Consider the following 22,979-nt stretch of genomic DNA (forward strand, 5'->3'; position numbering starts at 1 on the left):
CAGCAAAAATTGCAGGAATGATGCTCCCAGAGGCATGACCAATCTTCCTTTCTAAATATAAATGCAGAGATACTAAAAATAAGCAGTGTTAAAGGTGAGTTTCATTGGTTCCTGAAATGCCAGTAGACCAAGGATATAAACATATCTTTCAAAGAGTCAGGAAGGAGCAGGTGGCTGTCTGCTTCTAACTGGGCTTTTGCAAATGAGAAGGGAAACTGCATAGGGATACCTGAATGGCTGGAATGTATTGATTTTTAAAGTTGAGCTAAGGGCAGGGCAGTATGGAAACAGTTTCCCCATTGTCTAATATATATGCATCTAGGTACTTGTATGTTGGTAAAGCCACCTTGACAAATCAGGGTGGAAAGATGAGGGAGGAACCTGAGGGATGGACTCTCCAGATCACGAGAAAATCAGCTAGACATTTGAGTGTAGTAGCATCTGCTTCTAATCCCAGCACTTGGAAGGCTGAGACAAGGTCAGGAGTTAAAGGACAGCCTGTGCCAACACACACACACACACACACACACACACACATGCATTTATATACACACAAACATATACGCATATTTGAGCAGCTGAGAGTTCATAAAATCATAAGTCAACCAGGAGAGGTATGTGCCCAACCCACAGGATTATTATATGTTTGGACAAATGACTAAGAAGTTATCTTACTGTCAGTAAGGTCCTGAAGGCTGATGTAAATGTTGAAGGAATCAGGTATGAAAGGAAAGACAGAGAAAGTAGTGACAAGATTCCCAAGCAAATTCTCAGAGGTAGATGGAACCAGGATGGATTACCATCTAATTTCACAAAATGCATCCAGTGTCAATGACAGCAAGCTCAGATCACATACAAGGCCCACAGCTGATGGAGAAGAAAACATGTCTAATGTAGGCAATAGCAGACCCTCGAGAACCTGAGTTATAGAAGGAGCTACCAAGCAGAGGCAATTTTATCTTCCAACACAAAGAATGAAGCTATAATACTTATCTGACCTCAATATTAAATAACTTCCTGAGCCACTCCCTACTTCTCTACCTTTCAAATAAATACATCCTACATACCCAGCTACAGACTTCTCTGAACAGGAAATATGCTCTTGCTACGCCTTTGTTTATACCATTCATTTTGCTTTTAATATCATAAATTCATTCATCATTTAAGAATAAAACTCAACTTACTTAACAATGGTGACTGATTTTGTTTTCTGATTTACCAATTCTCTGATTTACCAATTCACTGATTACCTTTTATGTCTCAGGAACCATTAGGCTCAGTTTTGTCAAAAGTCTCTGAAAAAACCGACAGGGTCCTTGACCCCACAAGAGACAGAAAATAAGTAAATAGTAATAAATATTTACTTGCACACTGTGATAAGTGCTAAGAAGGAAATGATGATGGTATGAGAGAAAATTACAGATGGACTCAACTGTAAGTAGGGTGTTAGGGGAGGCCTCTCTGATATCTTCTCTGTGGAGCTCTTCCCAGCTGGCCCATATACCTCAACCTCTGGAATCAATCACTTCCTCATATGCTTCAAAATCAGAGCTTCTGGTTGATTTGATACCTATCTTTTGCATTTAGTTGTTGACATATCCATACCCATGCTCATAAAGATTATTGAATCCTTCAATTCAGTGAAAGTAAGGGAAATGCACATGGAATCTGGGATCAGAAGTTCTGACTGCAACTCCCAGTGTTTCATTTAAAGACTAGTATGTTTGGCAAATCATTCCATCTCATGAGTTTGGTCTGGATTTTCTGAAGTCAAGTCTGAGGAGTGAAGGCTTACATGCTGGTTGTTGATATGGGAGTATGAGTGAACAAAGAGAACTGGAATGGGGAATGTGAAACGCACCACTTAATTGGTCATCACGACAGGCAATGGACCCTTGGGCTTTGGGGGATGACTACAGAATGGGTCTCACATGACTGTGGGAAGCATTACCTGTTGGGCCATTCCCTGTGAGTAAGGGGACCTTTACCATTTCTAAACCCTGTGATAAGTGAGCTATGAGGAGAAGCCATAGGCTCCTACATAAGGTGTCAGAGACATCCCTGGACAGAAAGCAGGAGTATGGCCCATAGCCAGACACTATTCAGTTGTCCCTGAGTGAAGTTCAGCAAGCTTTCCGTGGAACACTTTGGCGACAAGAGGTGGAATGAGAAGATTCAAAGCTGAGATGTCTGATGTCCTCATTTGCATACCAGAGACAAGAGCAATACTGGCCTTTGTTGTGGTTTCAATATGAGGTACCTCCCATAAAAGCTCCTGCTGATGATGAGCTTGGCTTCCATCTGACGGAGCTATTCATTCAGAGGTGACGACTAGATCTGAGTTTGCCAACCCCATCAGTGGAGTAAGCCATTGGTGTGCTCTTGGCTAGATAGGCTATGAGGAGGCAGAGACTGAGCAAGCAGGTCACTGGGAGTGTGTTTTTGAAAGGTTTTCTTGTCTGGTGTCCCTTCTTGGCTCTCTTTCTCTACTTCCTGGCCATCATCAGGTGAGCTGCTTTTCTATGCCACACACTTCAGGATGTACTGCCTCACCACTGCCCAGAAACATACAGCCAGGGGCTGTGGACTGAAACTTCTGAAACAAAAATGAAACTTTCTTCCTTTATTTATATCAGCTTGAGAGCTGAATGAGATGATTTCTGTAGAAATGGCCTATGAGCAAATACTACTTTGTATTGCCATTAAAATGATCTTTGGTTTATATGACTATTGGAAATAAACAGAACATGAATGTGACCTATTTAAATAGGAGCATGACAGAGCAAACACAGAGGCATTCCATACTCTTACTTGAGGCCCCTTACCAAGGTAAGAGTGAACAAGCACAATCACTAAGTCTGGGTCCCATCCATGTTCCGGTAGATTTGTGTGAGGTAAATGGTGTCAGAGGAAACATTTTTTACATTGTTTACTTAAGAATTCAGTAAGGCCAAAAGCTAGGAGACCTATAACCTGCAAACTATAACCTGTGAGCTATAACCTCAGAACCAGCTTCATTTTCTTTGGCCTTTTCCAGTGCCTGACAAAATACTCAAATTGAGTGAGAAATCATTCAGAACTAGAAAAGAGTTCTCTCTGCCTTAAAAGTGCATAAACTAGCTGGGGAAGTAGTTTATAGGTAAGAACACTTGCTGTGAAAGCAAGAGGACCTGAGTTCAAATTCTCAGCACCCAAATAAAAGCAGGATGTGGCTGCACATACCTGTAACCCCAGTGCTGTGAGGGTAGGGTGCATCCCAGTAGCTCACTGGTCAGTCCGTGAGTTTCAGGTTCAATGAAAGAATATCACAAAAAATAAGATGAAGAGTTGGGCATGGTGATGCACATCTTTGATCCCAGCACTCAGGCAGCAGAGGCAGGCAGATTTCTGTAGGATCGAGACCAATCAGTCCGTGAGTTTCAGGTTCAATGAAAGAATATCTCAAAAAATAAGATGAAGAGTTGGGCATGGTGATGCACATCTTTGATCCCAGCACTCAGGCAGCAGAGGCAGGCAGATTTCTGTAGGATCGAGGCCAGCCTTGTCCTAGCAAGTTCTAGGACAGCTAGGATTACAGGGAGACACTGTCTCAAAAACAAAAAAAATAAATAAATAAATAAAAAAGGTGGAGAGTGACAAAGAGGACACCCACAGTCTTTTGACCTTCGCATGCCTGTGCATGAGTGTATGCACACTTACATAAATTACGTACACTATGCTGCACACACTTATACACACACAGTGTATAAGCTATGGAAAAAGCAGAGCAAAGCAAATTTCATTCTGTCGTAAATAATAAATCAGGCATAGTGTGTTGACACAGTCAACAGTCACTGGTGACACACATTAATTGGATTGAAGTCAGGCAGCACCAACCCAGGAAGGTTTCATTTCATTATAGCTTGTTTAATTTCAACAAGCTCTTAAAGATCTGATTTCAGAAAGCCAAGCATGTGCTAGGCAGGAGGCTTGAAGGATGGTGAGGATGACAACTGAGTTACTGATGTGATCAAGAAGGGTACACAAGGTAGTTCATCTAATGGAGAGAATGGGTACAAAGGAAGGCAGATGAGTCAGCCTGCAGAGGAAGAGGGGAAGGACCACTTTTCCACAGAGATTCTTCCTCAAAAGCCTAGTGTCTGAGGAGTGAGCGGGAACTCGAGGCAGAGAATGGCCTAGGTGGGTCAGATATGAAGACAGAAGGAGCACAGGGATTTGGAGAAGCTGAAGGTCAGGATTAGGGAGTAACAAGAGCATGCTACAGGAATGTGGTGAGAGGTGAGGCCACTGTGGAACCATAAAAAACCCTGGTGTCTTTAACCTTTAAAAAGAGATGTACTCTTGCTCTGGAGTGTGTTACTGAATATGTTAAAGCTATAATGAAATGCTTCTTCTAATCATGTAGTTATTAAAAATTTTTTAAAAAGAATCAGATATATAGAGATTAAAAATAAAAAAATACACATAATATATATATGTGTCTCTGTATATACATATATACATATAGTTTAAAAGAAGTTATACCATATGAGGTGATAATGCTCCCCCAAAGAGCCATAGACTATCTAACAAAAACCCAAGTGCCAGGCATGGGAAACCTCCCTTATCAACTGTAAACCCAAAAATTACAGCCAATTTTGAAAGAGATGCATGTTAGCTCTGGAAATTGTTATTGAATATGTCAATTTTGTTCTAATGAAATGCTCCTAATTATGTGGTTATTAAATAAATAATTTTTAAAATTTTTTTAAAAAGATTAAATAAGACCAAAACAAACAAACAAACAAACAAAAAAACCTGGTATCGTGTGAATGTGCTTGTTGAAGCCCCAGGAGGATGTCAAGTGGGTGGGTAGGGTACTATTCTTTATTTAGAAAGAAAGCTCTAACTGTGGGTAACAGACCAGGGGGAGGTGGATGAGTATGGGAGCAGAGAGTTAGACTGGAGGGATCAATCCAGAGAGCGATTTAATGACCTTGACAGTGCAGTCAGTATGGTGAGGAGGTGATAGATTTCCAGAGGAAAACCAACCTGTCAGTATCATTTGTTTGAATGGGAAGGTGAGAGAGAAGTGGTTATCGGGAATTCTAGTTTTTCTCTCAGGTGGCCAGGTGCACAGTTGTGCTGTTTGAGCAAAAGAACAAAGAGGTTCTTTGAGAAGACAGAGCACACTTGAAAAAAAAGAGGCATATTTGGTGGAGGCATCTGCTTGGATTGACGCATTTTTCCACTTACCTTTGCAAAATGAGATCTTGGCATAAAAGAGGTTATCATCTTCAAGGCTCTCCAGGCTGCCACATGTGGTGTACAGACCTTGCCCTACAAAAGAACCCCTGGCTCAAGAACAGCAAATGAGGCTGACATGCAGTTCAGACTCTATTCCTAGGAGTGTCTGGCCTGGGGTTCACCTGCCTGGAGAAGGGCCAACCAATACCAAGTTTCTAGACCTACTCCCCACTCTCCATCTTTCTTGCCCCAGACAGCTGATGATAGAATGCCCTGGTTGCAGAAAGCCGGTTTTCTCAATCAGCCACTTCCCTCCCTCCTGAGGGGACGGTTTGTTGAGACAGCCTGTTTCCCAAGACAGACAGTCTCCTTGAGCAAACCATCCCAAGAAGAGATCACTGTCTCTCAAGTTAATTCAGAGCAAACAGTGCCAGGAAGAAGGGGGCCATAAGGGATCAAAAACATCTCAAGAGTGTCCCTGATCTGTATGTAGTCAGCCAGCCACTGGTATATCTTATATAAGCCCCAAGAGCCCCTGCCCCCAGGGCAGCAGTTGATTCTAGCCTTTGGGAAGGCTGCTGTCCCTCCCTAAGGTGCTTCAATAAACTCAGTCTTGTCTAAGGTCAGGTATGGTCTCCTTCTTCTTCTCCTTTCTATCCTATTATTCCTGTATTCTGTACCCCATTAAACTTAACAGTTGGCCCACATGCACTATGTCCCTCAGCCTCAAGCTCCTCACTGGAGTCCACCGCTGGGGAGCATTGGCAGGGGATTGAAGGGAAGCGTGTTTCTTTCTCAAGGTTCCCTTCCTGCCAAGTTGGCTATCAGTAGACTCCTTTTATGGAAAGTCACAGCCTCCATTGCTATGGTTCTCACTGGGAACTGTAGTGTTTCTACCTGTACCTTGGGGATGGGATAATACTGGTCCCCCACTGTTGCTAGCCCCAGGTTACTCTACCATTCCTCATGGGTTCCCCTAAATGTTGTCCACACCTTTGCAAACAGCACCTTCCCTTATCCTGTCCTCAATTATCCAGTGTGAGCGTGTTCTGTTTCCTGTAAGGACTAGACCAAATGCAGAGCATTATTCTAATCCACATACAGCCACACCTTCACTCACTTGACTGTGTGTCTGTGGTGTAGACTGCCACAGAGAAGATGTTTTGTTAGCCAAGGGACCCTATAGGCCTTAGAACTCAGGAATCCTTGATCTATCCAAGAACTATAGCCTAACTGGCTGTTCAGTGTGACTCAGAGGCTGAGCTAGAAAGGAAGAGGGAAGAAAACATGGAGGAGATACCAGAGTCAGCAGACCCTGCAGAGAAGCCCTGGTATCAACAGAATCAACATCCATTCATAGAAACTTGCTTGGGAATTGGGAATTGACACTTGGGAATGTCTGAATTGAGATAGAATGATGGAAGTCAGCCCTAACTCCCCCAGGATGAATTTCTCTTCTTAAGTCTTTCCCTTTTCTACTTAAATATCCACATCCCCCATCCCTGGGTCACAAGAACCTCCTAATTTTCTTTAACCCAAAAATTAAGTGCAATAGGAAATATTCCTTACAATTACAAGTCAATGAGATATTGTGAAAGCCATTGATCTCTGTTCCTATATGCCACAGAAGCTGTTTATAAATGTGCATATCTGTATATTCATAACCAGTTTGTTCATTTAATTATTTGTTTATTGATTCAACAAACAGCTGTCAAGTGCTGTCTAAAACTTGATATGTGTTGTCTGCCCTTTCCTAAAGGAAGAGGAGTGAAGAATGCGAGGAGTATAACGACCTAGGCTGATGCAAGGTCGGAAGCAGTGGGGTGCAGGTGGAAGGGGGTGAGGGAGGGCCTGCAGCCTGCCTGTCCCCAAACTAAGCATCCCAGTCACATTCTCATCTACATTCATGTGCACTTTGTAGCTGGGGCCATAACTTCACATGTGTGGGGAGGACTATGCTTCCAGATATCTGCCCAGCTGCATGTATGAAAGCCTTAGATCTCATTGATGTGAAGCAAAGGTCAGAGGAGATGAGGAGCCCATGAGCTTGCTCCCAGCCCTTTCCATACTCAGTAACAGGAGGACTCCTGGCCTCCCACCAAGAATGGGCTCTGTCCTTCCTCCAGCCCTTCCCAGACTTTGAATCTGTGAAACTATGCTCATTTGGAGTTGCTGACCTGCAGGGCAGTGTTAAGAGAGGCTCTGACATCTCAAATTTATTGCTTGAAGATGTAAAATCTTTATGACAGGAAGTTGCACAGCTTCCAAGCAGCATACATGAAATTAAGCTAAAAATAACTGCAGGATTTTCCTGGGGAAATCTCAAGCATTGAGTTCTTTTACTAAAGGGGCAAATTAACACAGAGCAAGAGAAGTCATCTTGCAGTTGCCTCTAACATCCTGAGAGCCTAGAGGGGGCATAGGGCCTCATTCCTCCAGAGGGGCCACAAGACCTCAAATTTACTCATGGCTTTTCTCTGCCTACCTTTTGATACTTGTTTCAAAATGGTAGGATACACTTTAACTTCTTCCTCCATCCTCTTGCCCCACCAAGATTAAATGAGGCACGAGGAGTGCACGTTGGATAGAGATCTGCTTTCCAAAACCTTCTCTTCTTTTGAGCTATCTACCTATCTTCCTTTTCAGATTTTCCTTCTGGTCTTCTCTATCATTTTATTCAGGAATGTATCCAGTTATTCATTTGGGTTCTAAGATGACGCTAGCTCTGCCTCCTTCTTCTTCCCCTAAAACATAGATGAAAGTTTGGGAATGTTGGGTTATTTGAGGAATGCACATTTCGTGGGTTCACATGCCTGAGTGACAGAGCCTGCAAAGCAGAGAAAGTGGGGGCACCAGGTTTAGTCACTGTGGCCAAGGATCAGAGTGGATAAGGGGTGGTTCTGATGGAACTTGAGGAATGACATGATCCCTGTCATTCTGATGTCCTCACCTGGTCACCAGGGACCCGTGCTTGAATCCTGAGGTGAGGATGCTGGAATAAACAAGTATAAGCTAAAATAACACATTTCTAGAACATTCCTAGGTTATAGGAACCACCATCCCCAGAAGCCAGACCAGCATCAGCACCCTTGACACTAGGCAGGTGCACTATGGGCATAAGCAGAGGTGGGCAGGAGCTGGGACGCCAGACCTTGTAAGGCTGTTTTTGGTGTTTGTAGCAATGGAGACCTTGACTCTGTAAGAAGAAGCCAGTGAGAGAAAAGGCAGCAGCAGCAGCAGCAGCAGCAGCAGCAGGAGCAGACGCTAATGCAGGATGATGGGTGCTATCTGGTGCTCACTGTTTGTGAGATGATCATGGGAGAATCCTAGGCTTCAGGGATGAAGCTGCTGTGTGGTTCTGTGTGTTTGGAGCTTCCAAAGGGCTTTGACGAAATTCAGAGAACACAGGTTTTGTTTTTCACAAAGATTTTGCCTCACTGCAGGCAGCTGTATTTGGGGGTACTGGCTTTATTTGGGCCTTAAACCCAACCTAATTCCAAAAGGAATTTATGGAAGCTGTACATAAAAACTTCTGCTATACGGGGGCCCATTTAAAAAAGAGAAGGAGGAGGAAAAGAAGGAGAAAGAGAAGCAAAAGAAGGAGGAAGAGGAGATAAACTAACCACAGTCAAGGAATAACGACTGGAAGAAATGGTAGAAGAAAGACGCTGTCCTAGAAAACATTCAAGGACATGCCCCTGCCCTTCAGAGTTTATTCCTGAGAACACAAATTGCTTATTCAAGCAATGAACAAAAATGAAATATAGTTATTCAAATGAATGTTCAGATGATGTTTTCCAGTGTATTCTCTGTAGTTTTTTTGTGATTAGAAAACAAAAAGTCATCGGTTTTTGCTTAAATATTTTATTGGAAAACTAGTTGTTAGTTCTCTGTCCCCCAGTGCAACAAACAGCTCTATTAAGCAGCACTAGGCTAGGTGCCAGGCTGAGGATCAGGCAAGCAGCAGAGGGAGATGGAAATGCTCTCTGTTCTCAACCTTCCTGTTTCACTGTCACAGTGATCTGGGAAGATGGAGGCCATGATCTCAGTCTACAGGTGAGGAAACTGAGTCAGGGGCTATGACCTATCTAGGGTCATATTTTGGTGCAATGACCAGAGGCCTCTGGTTCTAAATCATCTCTGCATAGGCCCGTCTGAGCATAGTTCTGGGTTGCTAATTTGCCTTGACTCCTTTCATAGGCTCCAGAAGGCGTGGCACTCATTCAGGTTTGGGCAGCTCACCTCCCACACCTCTCATATTGAGGACTAAATGAGTTCATCTTCTCACATTATATAAAGCCAAAGAATATTGGGCATCTTGTAACTAAATACAAATGAAAAAATAAGATGTGGTCCCTGAATGTAGCATGATGTGAACCAAGGCAGGGGTCAAAGATACAATGGTTATTTTTGTTTAGCCCCTCTCATTTTTATAAGCCAAAAGTAAAATCAATCCTTTAGATGGTACCAAGAGAGGCACTGGCTCTAGATCAATCTGCTGACAAATGCAACCAGAATTGGAATGTCTAGAGGGGACCCAGGCCCATCTGGGAGAGTCACACCCTGCAACACCCTCCACCCCCAAAAATGTCCTAACCACCTGTATGTGTGAAAAGTTCTGGGGAAATGCCAACTGATCTTTGGTCTTCTTGGGCCATTTAGAAATTCAAAGCTGCTGTGATTAAACATCTCCAAGAATATTTAAGATCCCACAAAAGGTTCTAGAGAGTTGGAACCAGAATTGTTGCAAAGGGAACAGAACAGAGAGCACAGAAGGGAATAGGACCTGGCAGGGCACCCTCGGCAAAGAAGTCGTCAAAGGTGAGGTCACAATCAGCGTATATGCTTCTGAGCCTATGAGAAGAGCTGCTAGGAAGAGACAGGACTTTATGAAGTATCTCACATGTGCCTGAGCCTGTGCCTTCAGACCTAGTGAACCCTCAGTATGGGAGGATTAGTTCCAAGACTCCCCACAGGAAGTAAAACCTCCAGATGCTTACAACCCTTATATAAAAGGCTGTAGCAACTGCTTATAATCTACACATATCCCCCTACAGACTTTAAGTCATCTCAGATTCCTTTTCATCCCTCCCTAATACAATATAAATGCCATGAAAATAACTGTTATCTACATTGTTTACAAATGATGGGAAGGCGAGAAAGCTCATCCTTGATTAAAGCAATGTTTTTTAAGTTTATTTTTATTGAATTTTTGCAAGTTTCATTCTATATAATTTGATGGTATTTAGATCCCCTTCCTTATCTGCACCTCCCCTTACTGCCTCCCACCCAATTTAACGTACTTTATTGTGCATATAAGGCCTATAGAGTCTAATTTGTGTTCCCAAATGTCCTTCAGTGTGTGTTTATCCACTGGAGCCTGGTTAACCTATCAAGAGTCACATCCTTGAAAACAGCTGACTCCCCGCTCCCAGCAGCCATCAGTTGCCAATAGTTTCTCAAGCAGCTTTGGAGTTTCTTACCCACTTCTCCACATCTGTGCTGGTATTTTGGCAGACTTCAGTCAAAAAATATATTTTGAGCCATGGTTGGTTGACTCTTTGAGTGCAGAATCAATGGATATGGGGGCCAACTGAATTCCTTATTTCATTCTGTTATAGCTTCCTGAATAGGTATTTTAGTCTGCTTTACAGGGAAGGAAACTGAGGCTTAGACAGTGCAGGTAATTTATCCAAGGTGACCAATGCAGTAAAAAGAAGAGGGCTTGAAATCCAGAGCATTAAAGCATTCTTTTGTTTTGGGGTTTTGTTGTTGTTGTTGTTGTTATTATTATTATTTTAGAGCACTAAAGTTCATGCCCTTCATGTTCCATGCATATGCATGGGCACCTGCAATTATTTAAAGATTTTGTCTTTATTTTTAATTATGTGTGAAGGGTGGGATGTGTATGAGTTCAGTACCGAATGAGGCCAGAAGGGGGCATTGGATCCTCTGGAGCTGGAATCATAGGCCATTGTAAGCTGCCTGATGTGGGTGCTGGGAATTAAAACTCTGCAAGAACAGTAGATGCTCTTAACCACTTAGCCATCTCTCCAGCCCCAACCTGAAGGCATTTTAACAAAGGCAGAATCTAGACTGTTCTGTTCTAAGTGTTTTGCAGGTATTACTCATCTAATATTCACACCATCCTAGGAAATAGTGATGGCAGTATTTCCAGTTAGCAGACAAACTTGAGCAGACAGATACTGCCCAAGGTCACATACCTGGTACCAGGGCCAGCTGCCTGGCTAAAATCCTACTCCTCCTGTCATCTCTCTATGAACAGAAGGTCAGTTACAGAGCCCTCATTCCATGTCAGGACCTGCTGCTGTTTTTGGAGTGTTTTGTATTGATTAACTCATTCAGTTCATGAGGTCTGTGGGAGTGGAGTATAGATATGTGGTCATGTAATATGATGGCTGAAGTCCAAGTGTGAGCTCTGGGGCCAAGCCCTTATTTACCAGTTGCATGACCTTGGGTAAGTCATTGACTCTTTTGGTGACCATGTCCTCATCTGTAGAAAGAGAATCATAATTGCTTCTGTTTCATTTGTTTGTGGTAAAGACCCCTCCAACTGCATGATGCATGCGCACATTGACACTGAGGATATCTTTTTCTAAAATGTGTGTTGGTGGTGAGCTTCACTTGCAGTGCAGGGATATAGACATGCCCTGGTGAAATTCTGCAGCTGGCTCCCTAGGGCCAGCCTCTATATGGTCCTATAGTGGACTTTCATCTCCCAGAGGCTCTGCTGGCTCCAGTTCTAGCTATCTGTAGAGAGCAGTCACTTGTCTGGTCAGGGCTCATAAAGGCACTGACTCATCATTGCCCTTTTAAGCTAGAAAAATTATTGGCTCTCACTCAAGAAAGAGCAGAAAAGAGGAAAGCAATCACTAGACAGCAAGATGCCAGAAAAAAGTTGTCCACATGAGTTCAGAAAAGCTCATCCTTTATAAGGAGCCCAGACCTGACCATCTGTAAATCAGAGCCTCAGTTGCCTGGCAACCCATCCACAGTTTAAAGCTACTGGACATGGTAAGATATAATAAATGACTCTATGGTATCACAATGACTGCAAAGCCACAAGGCCAAGAGCTAGAGGAAGGATGTTGATGAAGAGGAGGCAGATAAGCTGCAGGATGACTTACAAGGTCATGACTCAAGTCCTCTGCTTGCTTCTCACTCTCCCTGCTTCTCAGAGATAAACGTTTAGCAGCCTATGTCTCGGCTGCCTCTGACTGGGAAACACTGAGGCTTCATCCAGGGCAGGGGCTCTGCTGAGGTTTTTCAGTAGCTAGGAATTTACTAGATATGGGCAGAGGCAAAGCCCAGCAGTTCAAACCCTGAGGACCAGGGCTGATCTGCATCTCATACCAGGCTTGGTGTGTGATCTACATCCTCATACCAGGAGGAATGACTGCTAAGCTCAGAATTTGTGCTGAGGAAAAGAACTGCATGGAGCTGAAGGTGAGCCTGAGGAGTCAGTTGTCATGACACTGTCCCAGCCTCTCTTCCATGTGCTGTCTCTGTCCCACACATGAGAGATATTTTGTACACCTGATCTCCTTTGTTCATAATATTACTATTCATGTTGCACTACTAAAATAACTGTGGCCCAAGGATGTCAAGAGAATTGCTCAAGTTGACACAGCAAGAAAACCCCTCTGGAAAGGCGGCTGGAGATGTACGGAGGGTTGGAGCATGTAGGAATGCATTAGTGTTGTCTTTATCAGAGAGTAAGGGGAGCTATTGAAAGGTTTAAGCATGGGAGCAGGAGGACAGGCTGGCAGTCATGCTCTGGCTGCTGTCTAGAGAATGAATGAGATGAAGGGAGGTAAGTTTTGTGTTTAATGTAGTAGACAGTTGAGAGAAGGAAATTGTGGACTGAGTTGAGTGGGTTCCAGAAAGATTTTCAAGAAAGGGGCTGCTCACATTCAAAGGGGTTCTAACAAATAAGTACATCTTCTTTTCATCAAATTTTCCAGAGAAGAAACAGTCCACTGCCACAAAGCCAGCATACAGGAAGAAGACCCAAGGCCCTACAATAACCAAAGAGCAAACCTTGTGGATCCCAGGGAATTATCAGAAAAGGCTTGGACTTAACTTTATCTGAAAAATTTCAGAAATGTAGTCTAGGCAGTAACAACTAAGACTACTGAGCAACTTGAAACCCTTGCAAAGGAATTGGGCTGGAAGCTCTGAGGGCCTCCACAGCTTCCAGATCTTTCCCTTGTCCAGGATACTTACAGCAGAAAATAAAGGGCCTTGACCACAGAATATATAAATCTCATGAAAGACAATGCCCATTCCTTCCCCAGTTTGTAAGTTCTGTGCTTTTAATCTCCTGGATTGCCAGAGTTTAATCATCTATGTCAAAGTAAACCGAACTTGCAATAATCATACATTTATGAGGAAAGAGTGGGAATGCTAAATGGAGAGCTTGGCTGAGGGTCCAGTGACCAAGCGAGCTGACAGTCCATCAGTGCCAGGTGCTGATGTGCACATACAGAGCCCTTCTTGGAAAGCAGAGATTGAAATGCATAGCAACGGAGCCATGTAGCTCTGATTATGTACAGTTTTCTTGAGGAGTTGGAAGAACCCAGATGGCGGTGTAGGGGTGACCACAGGCATTTTTTTACTAGAAGTTTGTAACGTTAGAAAACGATTAATACCTTAATTCCTAGAGCTAAGCCGGGCTCCAAAACAGAGATTGGAGCCCTTTGATGCTCCCCTCGGTTGAATGAATTAATCAGTGTACCAATGGATGAATGCATCTACTTGATCTCAGTTGAATGTTTGATGGAACCAAATGCATCCTGCCCCTGGACTACTTCTTTCTGTTCCCTCATAGGGAATTCTGCTCCCACAAGTCTTCCATGGCAGGGCTGCCGAGCAGGTATCAGGAACTCTCCACTGCATCACCCAGCTTCATTTTCCATGAAATGTCATTATTTGAAACAGTGCCTTGATTTTCAGTTTGTTTAGCTGTCGTTGGTTTCATGTCCTGAGAGTAGGGTAATTTCCCAATGTGTGAAACCACTTCCCTGAGCTTGTCACACTGCCAGCCTGATAAGCACTCAACTTCATTGAATGAATGCTATAAGTTGGTAAATTAGGAAATGGAAGTAGTGTAAATTTGATACAAAAGTCAGCAATTGGAAGATGGGAAATTCAGGCAAAAAGTTCATTCAATATTTATGGGTATGAATCAGTTAAACCAATTTACTGTTGTCTTTTAATTAACTTGGAATTCCTCAGGGACTGAAGCATATGCATGTTTATAAAACAAATGCAAGAAGCAATATATTAGTGTCAATGGAGTAATATGTGCACTGAAGATGCTGACAACATTAGCTATAACAGAAGACTTGCTCAGTGATATTGCAAGCAATATCTCTAATATAAATATCCAAACAAAGGTGTGAAGAAAGCAGCTAATCACTTGCTGCTTCATTCATTTTTAGAAATAAAAATTTCTGTTTCCTCCTGGATTTTCTAACTTTCCAAATAACCAGAATAGCAAGCTGAAGAATTTAACTAGAAGCTTTTTTTCCCTCTGAGTGCATGGGCACTGTGAGGTGTCAGAATGATAGTTGAGATTCAGATCCAAAGAATGGCAGAAAGAGTGTTTTGATCAGAGAATAAGCCAAGTAACCAGAGTCATGGGAAAGAGAATAGATTCCAGAATACTTCAGACCCTTTGCCCCACTGTGTTCACAGTGTCTGGTTGCTTAGATATACTCTCAGAAATAGAGAAACTATAGCAAAAAATTGTTTTTGAAAAAATTCATAATGTTTAAGTAAATATATGTGGTTTTGTGTTGGGCTGCATTCACAGCTAGCCTCCAAACTCCAAACTCCAGATTATTAGGACCAGTTTGAGTTTGACCTCATCTAAATTGTCCTCAGCAGAGGCCCACATGCATGCATTGCTCATTAAGCGCTGTTTGATGGAGATGCTGAGGGGACAGAAAGGTGCTTTGTGTTGGTCAGCCTGTAATTCAGCCCAGAAAACCCATCAGGAGGAAAACTTAGTTCAACAACATCACTATAACTTTTTCAGTATCTCTGAGGTATTTTGCAGGGAGCACATCTCCTTAAATGTGTCTGAATGTCAATGTGACAATCTGATTTTTCTATATTTCTCATTAGCAGTTTGCTGACCCTGAGGCAAATCAGGATGAAACTGAAAATCAAAACAGGCATGGGTTGTGGCCACCTCAGTCTTGTATCAGTTCTCTCTTCCCTTGTCTTTGAACTGGAAGTGGAAATGGGTAGAAAGAGAGATGGGTTTATCCTGATATTAATTCTGGGCAAGCAAAAGAGTTTCTTGGAAGTGTCCACAGGTCTACTGAGGGTCTTTGAATGAGATAGTAACCTACTTGTTTTTCATGCTATGTTGTAGTGGAAGTTATCTGGAAAGCCATCGCACCTGTGGGTATTTATTTTCAAATACATCATGAGATGTGTCTCCAAAGCAGAGTGGATGTTAAGTAATCAGAGCTGTTCAAACCTCCACCAGGCTGGGGTCCTGCCTTTCCAGTCTGGGATACTCCTGCACCTTCTCGCTTAGGACTCTTACCTTGATGGATGAGTTTTAAATACTATTGATAGTGCTTTTAGTATACTTTAGCTTTAAGTATTCTCAAGTTCAGATCTTCTAGAATATTATTTTTTTCTAAAACTATCTCTTCTACTGTGGAAGAGTTATTAAGATGAAGTTATTTCATTGACTTACACAAACATATAGGCTAGTCTAACCATTTTCTACTTGATAATCTTTCCAAATAATAAAGAGCTTTGAGTGTGGGGGGATTACTGACTGTTATGCATGGGTATGATTAGACAAGTGTGGATTTCAGCTCCTATAACACATCTGATGATTTTGGCACTGATAGTGCAGAAAAGGATGATCATTAATTAGTAGGTGACAATACTTAAATCCAGAGCAAATAATAAAGGTACAAGCTTCCAGAGGGTCCTTTAAATTAATTTATAGGAATCTGGCTTTGGATAATAGTGAGTTGAATTAGTTAGGTAAACCTTTCTGAATATAATAAATATAAAATTTGGACAAATTATCTGAAAACATTGGAAAGTAATTTAAAAAACCCAGATGGAACTGAAGGAGAAGTACCATTAAAAGATTGTAAGTACAAGATTAAAAATAGTAGAGTTGTAGCTGTTTTTGTCTGGAAGCTGAATCCAGTTCTTATGGTCTAGTGGCAGAAAAACATAGTTATTAGTGGCTTGAGGTAACAGAGAAAGAAATCTCTGGCTGACAAGACACTGGAAATTTTGGACAAGAGAGTGATAAATGCTTAAAAGTGATGAACCACAGAAATGGTGAAACCCAAAATCAGGGTTTAAACTTTGATCAAATCCCAGTGAGTGTTAAACTGCACAAGCTCAGGGAGACTCTACTAGGAACTCTGTGCCTCCTTGCTGTCTTGAAAGGCAGAGCAACTTGAGTATATTACTATGAGTTTGTTGGGGGGTAGTATTTATCTATTTACTTATGTATGTGTGTTTGTTCTTTCCTTCTTTGTTTGTTCATTCATATGGGTTTGGGGGGACTTTCGGGGGGGAAGGAGAACATTTATTTAGCTTACATCTCCTGGGTCACAGTTCATCGCTGAGGGAGCCCAAGATAGGAAATCAGGGCAGGAACCTGGAGGCAGGAGTTGGAGCACAGGCCATGGAGAAACACTGCTTAATGGCTTTTCTCCTTTGCCCCATGCTCAGCCTGCTTTCTTTCTTTTTTTTAACTTTAAAAAAATTATAAAAAATATATTCATGCATATAAGGTGTTTGGATCAAATCCAGGCCTCCTCCCTCCCCTCCAACTCCTCCCATATCTCCCCATCACCTTTTCCTCATAGTGTACTCTTTCTTTTTTTTATGGGGCTTTTTGTTAGTCTAACATCCTCCCCTCTGAAGAGGTAACCCTAAAATCTTTTAGGGATTTGATAAGAGCTCCCAAATACTTTTGATATTTTTGGCCTTTGGAACAAAGTATGTTGCTAAGAGGCCCAAGGACATTTTTACTTTTAGCCAAGAAACTGCCTACTTTTCTTTGGGGTCTTTTTATCTTAACTGCCTAGTCAATTCCTACCTCCTATTCTTATCACACCATCCTCTGAAGAGGTTACCCAAATTGCCAATAGGGAATAGGGACACAGATCACACTAGCTTCTTCTATGCTGAGCAGGGATGCAGGGTGGGACAATTGGGGTACCCTTTCAGTGGGTCTATCTTAAAGACTCCCAAATTGCATAACTCTTAACTGTATGGAGAAAAGAAAGTCCTAGACTGGTGCTTGGCAGATATGAAGAAGTAAAGGCAAGAGTAGTTAGCACTACAAGTTCTAGACAGGGAACCAGAAAAAAGTCAGAACAGGGCAAATTTCAAATGTTCATATCAGAGTCCTTTGGAATTTCTTGATGAGAGCTTCCAAAAGCATCCCTCTATTGGGTTCCTCCTCATTTTTCTTTTTTCTGCCAAGGTTGTACTTGAGAGTGATGGACTCAGGATTTGTTTTCAGGCACTTTGATAGCTGTTGGAGTGGCTAGAATCTGTGTCAGTTCCCTCAAAAAAAGGCTTCTGGATAGGGGGAGAAAACAAATTTAAGCACCATTTTAGAACAATAGCGGGTTGTCTCCCTTAGCTACAGGTGGGCACTACAGTATTGCAGACTAAGATTTGAAGTATTATATCTAAGTAGCACTTTCTCATTAGAAACAAAATCATCAATGAGAAATAATTGTCTAAATACCATTTTATATGGACTTAAGCCTTATGTCTGGGAAGTGTAATCCCCTTGAACTCTTAAATAAATATACTGATAGTTGGGGTTGGTGGCATACACCTGTAGTCCCAGCACTTGGGAGGCAGAGGCAGGTGGATCTCTGTGAGTTCAAGGCCAGCCTGGTCTACATAGTGAGTTCCAGGACAGCTGGGGCTACAGGGAGACCCTGCTTCAGAAAAACCAATATATGACTTTACTCTTTGGTTATACTTTCCTTTTGGGTGTTTAAGACCATACAATTGGCCCAAACAAACCAATTTATTTTTACTTTTAAGATCATTTGAGGATCTTTTCCTCAGGGGCCACATGGGCTTGGGAGGAACCCTTGGCTCCTTTCTTTTACCAGTTCCATCTATGTGAAGATAAATCAAAGGTCCTGCTCAGTCATGGCTGGCTTCACTTGGAAGCATGGAGGAAATGTTTCCTCTGTGTTGACCCTCCTCTTTTTAGTCTGAACACTGGTTCAAGTCCATCTGGTGGGGTCTCCATGGCCTCCCTGAACAAGAGGACAGGTGACTCACCACAGTTACAGGACATATTGAGAGATGCGCCATAGTTGGTGGGGGGGGGGGTGAGACAGGATCTCCTTGTAGCCTCATTTGGCCTAGAACTGACTATATAGACCAAGCTAGCCACAGTCTCACAGAGATCCACCTATCTCTTCTTCCTAAGTGCTGGGATCAAAGGTTTATGCCACCACACCCAGCCCTTGTTTATTTGTTTTTGATTGACCACTTTTACTTCTTTAATATTCTATTTATTATTTTGATTTTGTATATATGAGTGTTTTGCCTGCATGCACGTAAATGCACCATATGCATGCAGTGCCCTCAGAAATCAGAAGAGGGTACATTAGATCCCCTGGAACTGGAGGTACAAACAGTTGTTAGTCACCACATGGATGCTGGGAATCAAACCCAGGCCATCCAAAAGAACAGAAAGTGCTCTTAAAGTGCTTGGCCACCTCTCCAGTCCCATGACCACCCTTTAAAGTGCATTTCTGATATCAAGGCAGAAGACGAGTGTGGGAAGTATAACACCTGAGGATAAACCCTGCTAAAACCTCTGGCTGATGACTGAACCATTCAAGCTGAGAAGAAGTCCCAAAGTCACGCTGAAAACCAGTGACAGAAAGCTGAAAGAACTAAATTAAGATATCGACTACTACACAGTATAGGTGAGGCAGTTTTGAATCTAGAACAACTACAAAAAGTACAATAACAATAAAATGGGGCTCCATGCTGTGTTTGAAAAGAAAAGGAGATTACAGCATTGCACTAATGTCTTTCAGTTGTTCAGCTTTCAACTGAATGTTGTCAGACATGCAGATAGCAGGAGAGTCTGATCAATATAAAGGACAAAGGCCATCAATAAGAACTGACTCTTAGAGAACCCAGGTATTTATTTGGTAAATAGGGACTCTCAATATAAAAATGGAAACTTCATAAAAACAGTCACTGGAGATATACAGTTGAAAAAATTCACTAAATCAGCTAGTTATCATAGCCAACAAAGGAATAGGTGAAATTTAAGTGAAATATAAAAATAAATCAAAAAATAAGTTAAATATAAAAAGTAATCCAATATAAACAGCACAGAATAATAAAATATGGAAGAAAAATAAAATCCAGAAGAGTTTCTGAGACTGGGAAAGCAATACCAGGTGGTCCAACATAAGTACAACTGGGTCCTTAGAAGATGAGAGTAAGAACAGAAAGAATATGGGATTATAAAGAGAATGGATAAAACTCTCTAAACTAGGGGAAGAAAACACAGCTTCCAAATCTAAGAACAGCAGCCAATCCCAACAAGAAAGAATATAACAAGCCAAACATGGAGGTGTGCACCTCTACTCCCGATAATCCCAATACTTAAAAGGCTGAGGCAGGAGAATCGTGAGTTTGAGGTTGGCCTGGGCTGCATAGTAAGACCTTATCTTAAACTACCAAAAAGAAAAAGAAAGTCAAACAGAAAGAGAAAAACACACAGGGAAACGATGATACAAGGAACAGTTCATATCTCATCAAGAATACTGGAAACCAAAATCAAAGTACTAAAAAAAGGATACCAACCCAGAATTTTATATTCAAGTAAGCTATACTTCATAAATGAAGGCAAAATAAGACAGTATTCTTAATTCAATTAAAATACAAATACAGGAGCTGGAGAGATGGCTCAGTGGTTAAGAGTACTGACTGTTCTTAAAGAAGACCCAGATTTGATTCCCAGTATCCACATGGTGGCTAACAACCACCACTAACTCCAGTTCCAGGGGATCTAAACTGCAGGGGCATCGCACAACATGGGTGCACTTACACACATGCAAGCAACACACGGCCATACACATAAAATAAAAACAGTAATATTTAAAAATATTTTATTTATTATTTTATGTGTATGTGTGTTTGCCTGCATGTAGGTAAGTGCACCCATGTCGTGCAATGTCCACAGAGGACAGAAGAGGCTGTCAGATCCCCTGGAACTGGAGTTATGGATAGTTGTTAGCTGCCATGTGGGTGCTGGCATTCAAACTCGGGTCTTCTGCAAGAACAACCAGTGTTCTTAACCACTGAGCCATCTCTCCAGCCCCCAAAACAAAATATTTTTTAAAAATACAAATATAACATCAAAACTTCTTAATTTTTGTCAAAGCAGTACTTAGAGGAGAATTTTTAACATTAAAAACATGTATTGTGAAAGAAAAAGGTCTGAAATCATTAACATTTCAACATTAGAAATATAAAAAGGAAAAGACAAAATTAAAACTAAGACAAGCAGAATAAAATAAATAGTGAAAGTGAGAGTAGAAATTGATGACACTGAAAACGAGAAAGCAACAAAAATCAACCATCGGTAAAGATCAAGAAAATTGACAAATATAGAGGCAGGATAAGCAAAGGAAAAAGGAGTGGACATAGACCATCAGCTTCTCAAAGGACAGACCAGATGCTAAAGCAGCAAAACCAAAAGAATACACAAATCCAAGGTTAAGAGGTTGAGAGTTTGACGCAATTCTTACAGTAGTTGATAGAAAAACTAGATGACTTAATCAAAAACATATAGAATAGTTGACTGACACTATTAACTATTACAACCTAACCCACACAAGACTATCCCTGCAGAATATGCATTCCTTTATAAATCAAACAGGATGTTTTACATGATTGAACATAGCATGGCCTTTTAGAGACTGTTGATAGATTTTAGATTTTAATAATAAGAGAATTAAATTACAAGCCATTAACGAAATCTCTACAGAAGCCCCAAGTATTTAGAAATGCAGCAAGACTCTCATAAATATCCCAAAGATTAAAAAATAAACTTTCGACTGCATCCCTGGGCCTGAAGGACCTGCCACAAGCCTCTCTCCTACCCATAGGCCTCTCTCCTGGGTAAGTCTATTGAGCCTTCCACACCTTGACTCTCCCAGCCTCATTCACCCTACCATCTCCGCCACAGGTCTCTCCTAGTTTGGGTACTGTCCCATTCCTTGTCTTGGGGCCCCAGACACCTGGGGAACCAACACTGCTTCCTAGGCCTTTTCATGCAGACCAACGTAGTGCCTTCTTTGGGCCCCAGGAGCACTGCATCTGGTCCTGGTTTGGCTCTCACCTCCCTATGCTTCCCTGGGCCTGCACCACCCACCAGCCTCTTTCTGGGACACAGGGGCTGACTTTTCCTCTTCCTGATCCTTTGCATCCAGACCAACCCAGCTCCTCAGTGCAGTCCACAGGCATCCTTGGGACCTCTTTGCGCCCTATCTGCCTTTGCATCTCTGGGTGGCATGGCCAGCAGCTGCCCTAGACCAGCATCTTACCTGGGACAGGCTCCCAACCTAGTCCAACCTCCAAATTCCTGAGGCCAAAATTGTTCCTGGAGGAATCCAGACCTTAGGAGAAAGTCCGAAATCATCTGACTCTCATCTGAATTGGGCCTCTGTGGGAACTCCTGAAGACAAAAGCAATCCGGCCACTCCAAAATAAAATCAAAAGAGAGAACCGGAAGCTTCAACGAACCAGCTTTTCATGCCCAAAAAGTAAGACACAAAGACACATAAAGTTCACAAAAAGAAGTAGACCTAAACTTGAAGGCCTGAGTTTCACACAAGAATCAGAAAATACAGAAGAAATTCACGTCAAAATCACAGAGAAAAAATAATAAAATGAAAAACCAAAATAACATATCTCCAACAAATACCAATAGTTCTCTAGAGGAGTACAAAGAGAACCCCCTAGAGATAATGCAGGACAGGGAACTCAAAAGAACAGTTATGAACATGATAAAAGAATTCACTGAATTTAAAGAACACACAGAAAAAGAAATCAAAGAACTGAAGGGAGATAGGGATAAACTTCTGAATGAATTCAGAAAAGAGTTAGAAATATTGCAGAATACTCAAGCTGAAATGAAGTGAATTCAAAAGGATAGGAATAAACTCCTGGGTGAACATCATGGAAATACAAATATATGGCTGAATTAAATGATGAAGACAATCCAGGACTTGAGAAGTGAATTCAGGAAAGGGAGAGAAATACTGAAGAAAACGCAAGCTGAAATGAAGATGGAATTTAAAAACTTGATAACCCAATAAGAAAACTTGGGGGAAAAGAAGAACCCCAGGTCAATGGCACAGACCAGATCTTCAACAGGATTATAGAAGAAAATTTCCCAAAATTAAAGAAAGACATGTCCATACAAATACAAGAAACATATAGAACACCAAACAGACAGGACCAGAAAAGAAACTCTCCATGGCACAGCATAGTACAAACACTACACTTACAAAACAAAGAGACAATTCTGAAAGCTGCAAAAGAGAAAAAACAAGTCACATATAAAAGAAAAGCCATTAGGATTACAGCAGACTTTTCAGTGCAAACTATGAAAGCCAGAAGAGCCTGGACCAAAGTATTCCCAGTTTTAAATGACCACAGAGGCGAACCCA

The sequence above is a fragment of the Nannospalax galili genome, unplaced genomic scaffold, assembly GCF_000622305.1.
Source record: "Nannospalax galili isolate Female #2095 unplaced genomic scaffold, S.galili_v1.0 scaffold312, whole genome shotgun sequence".
Classification (NCBI taxonomy): domain Eukaryota; kingdom Metazoa; phylum Chordata; class Mammalia; order Rodentia; family Spalacidae; genus Nannospalax; species Nannospalax galili.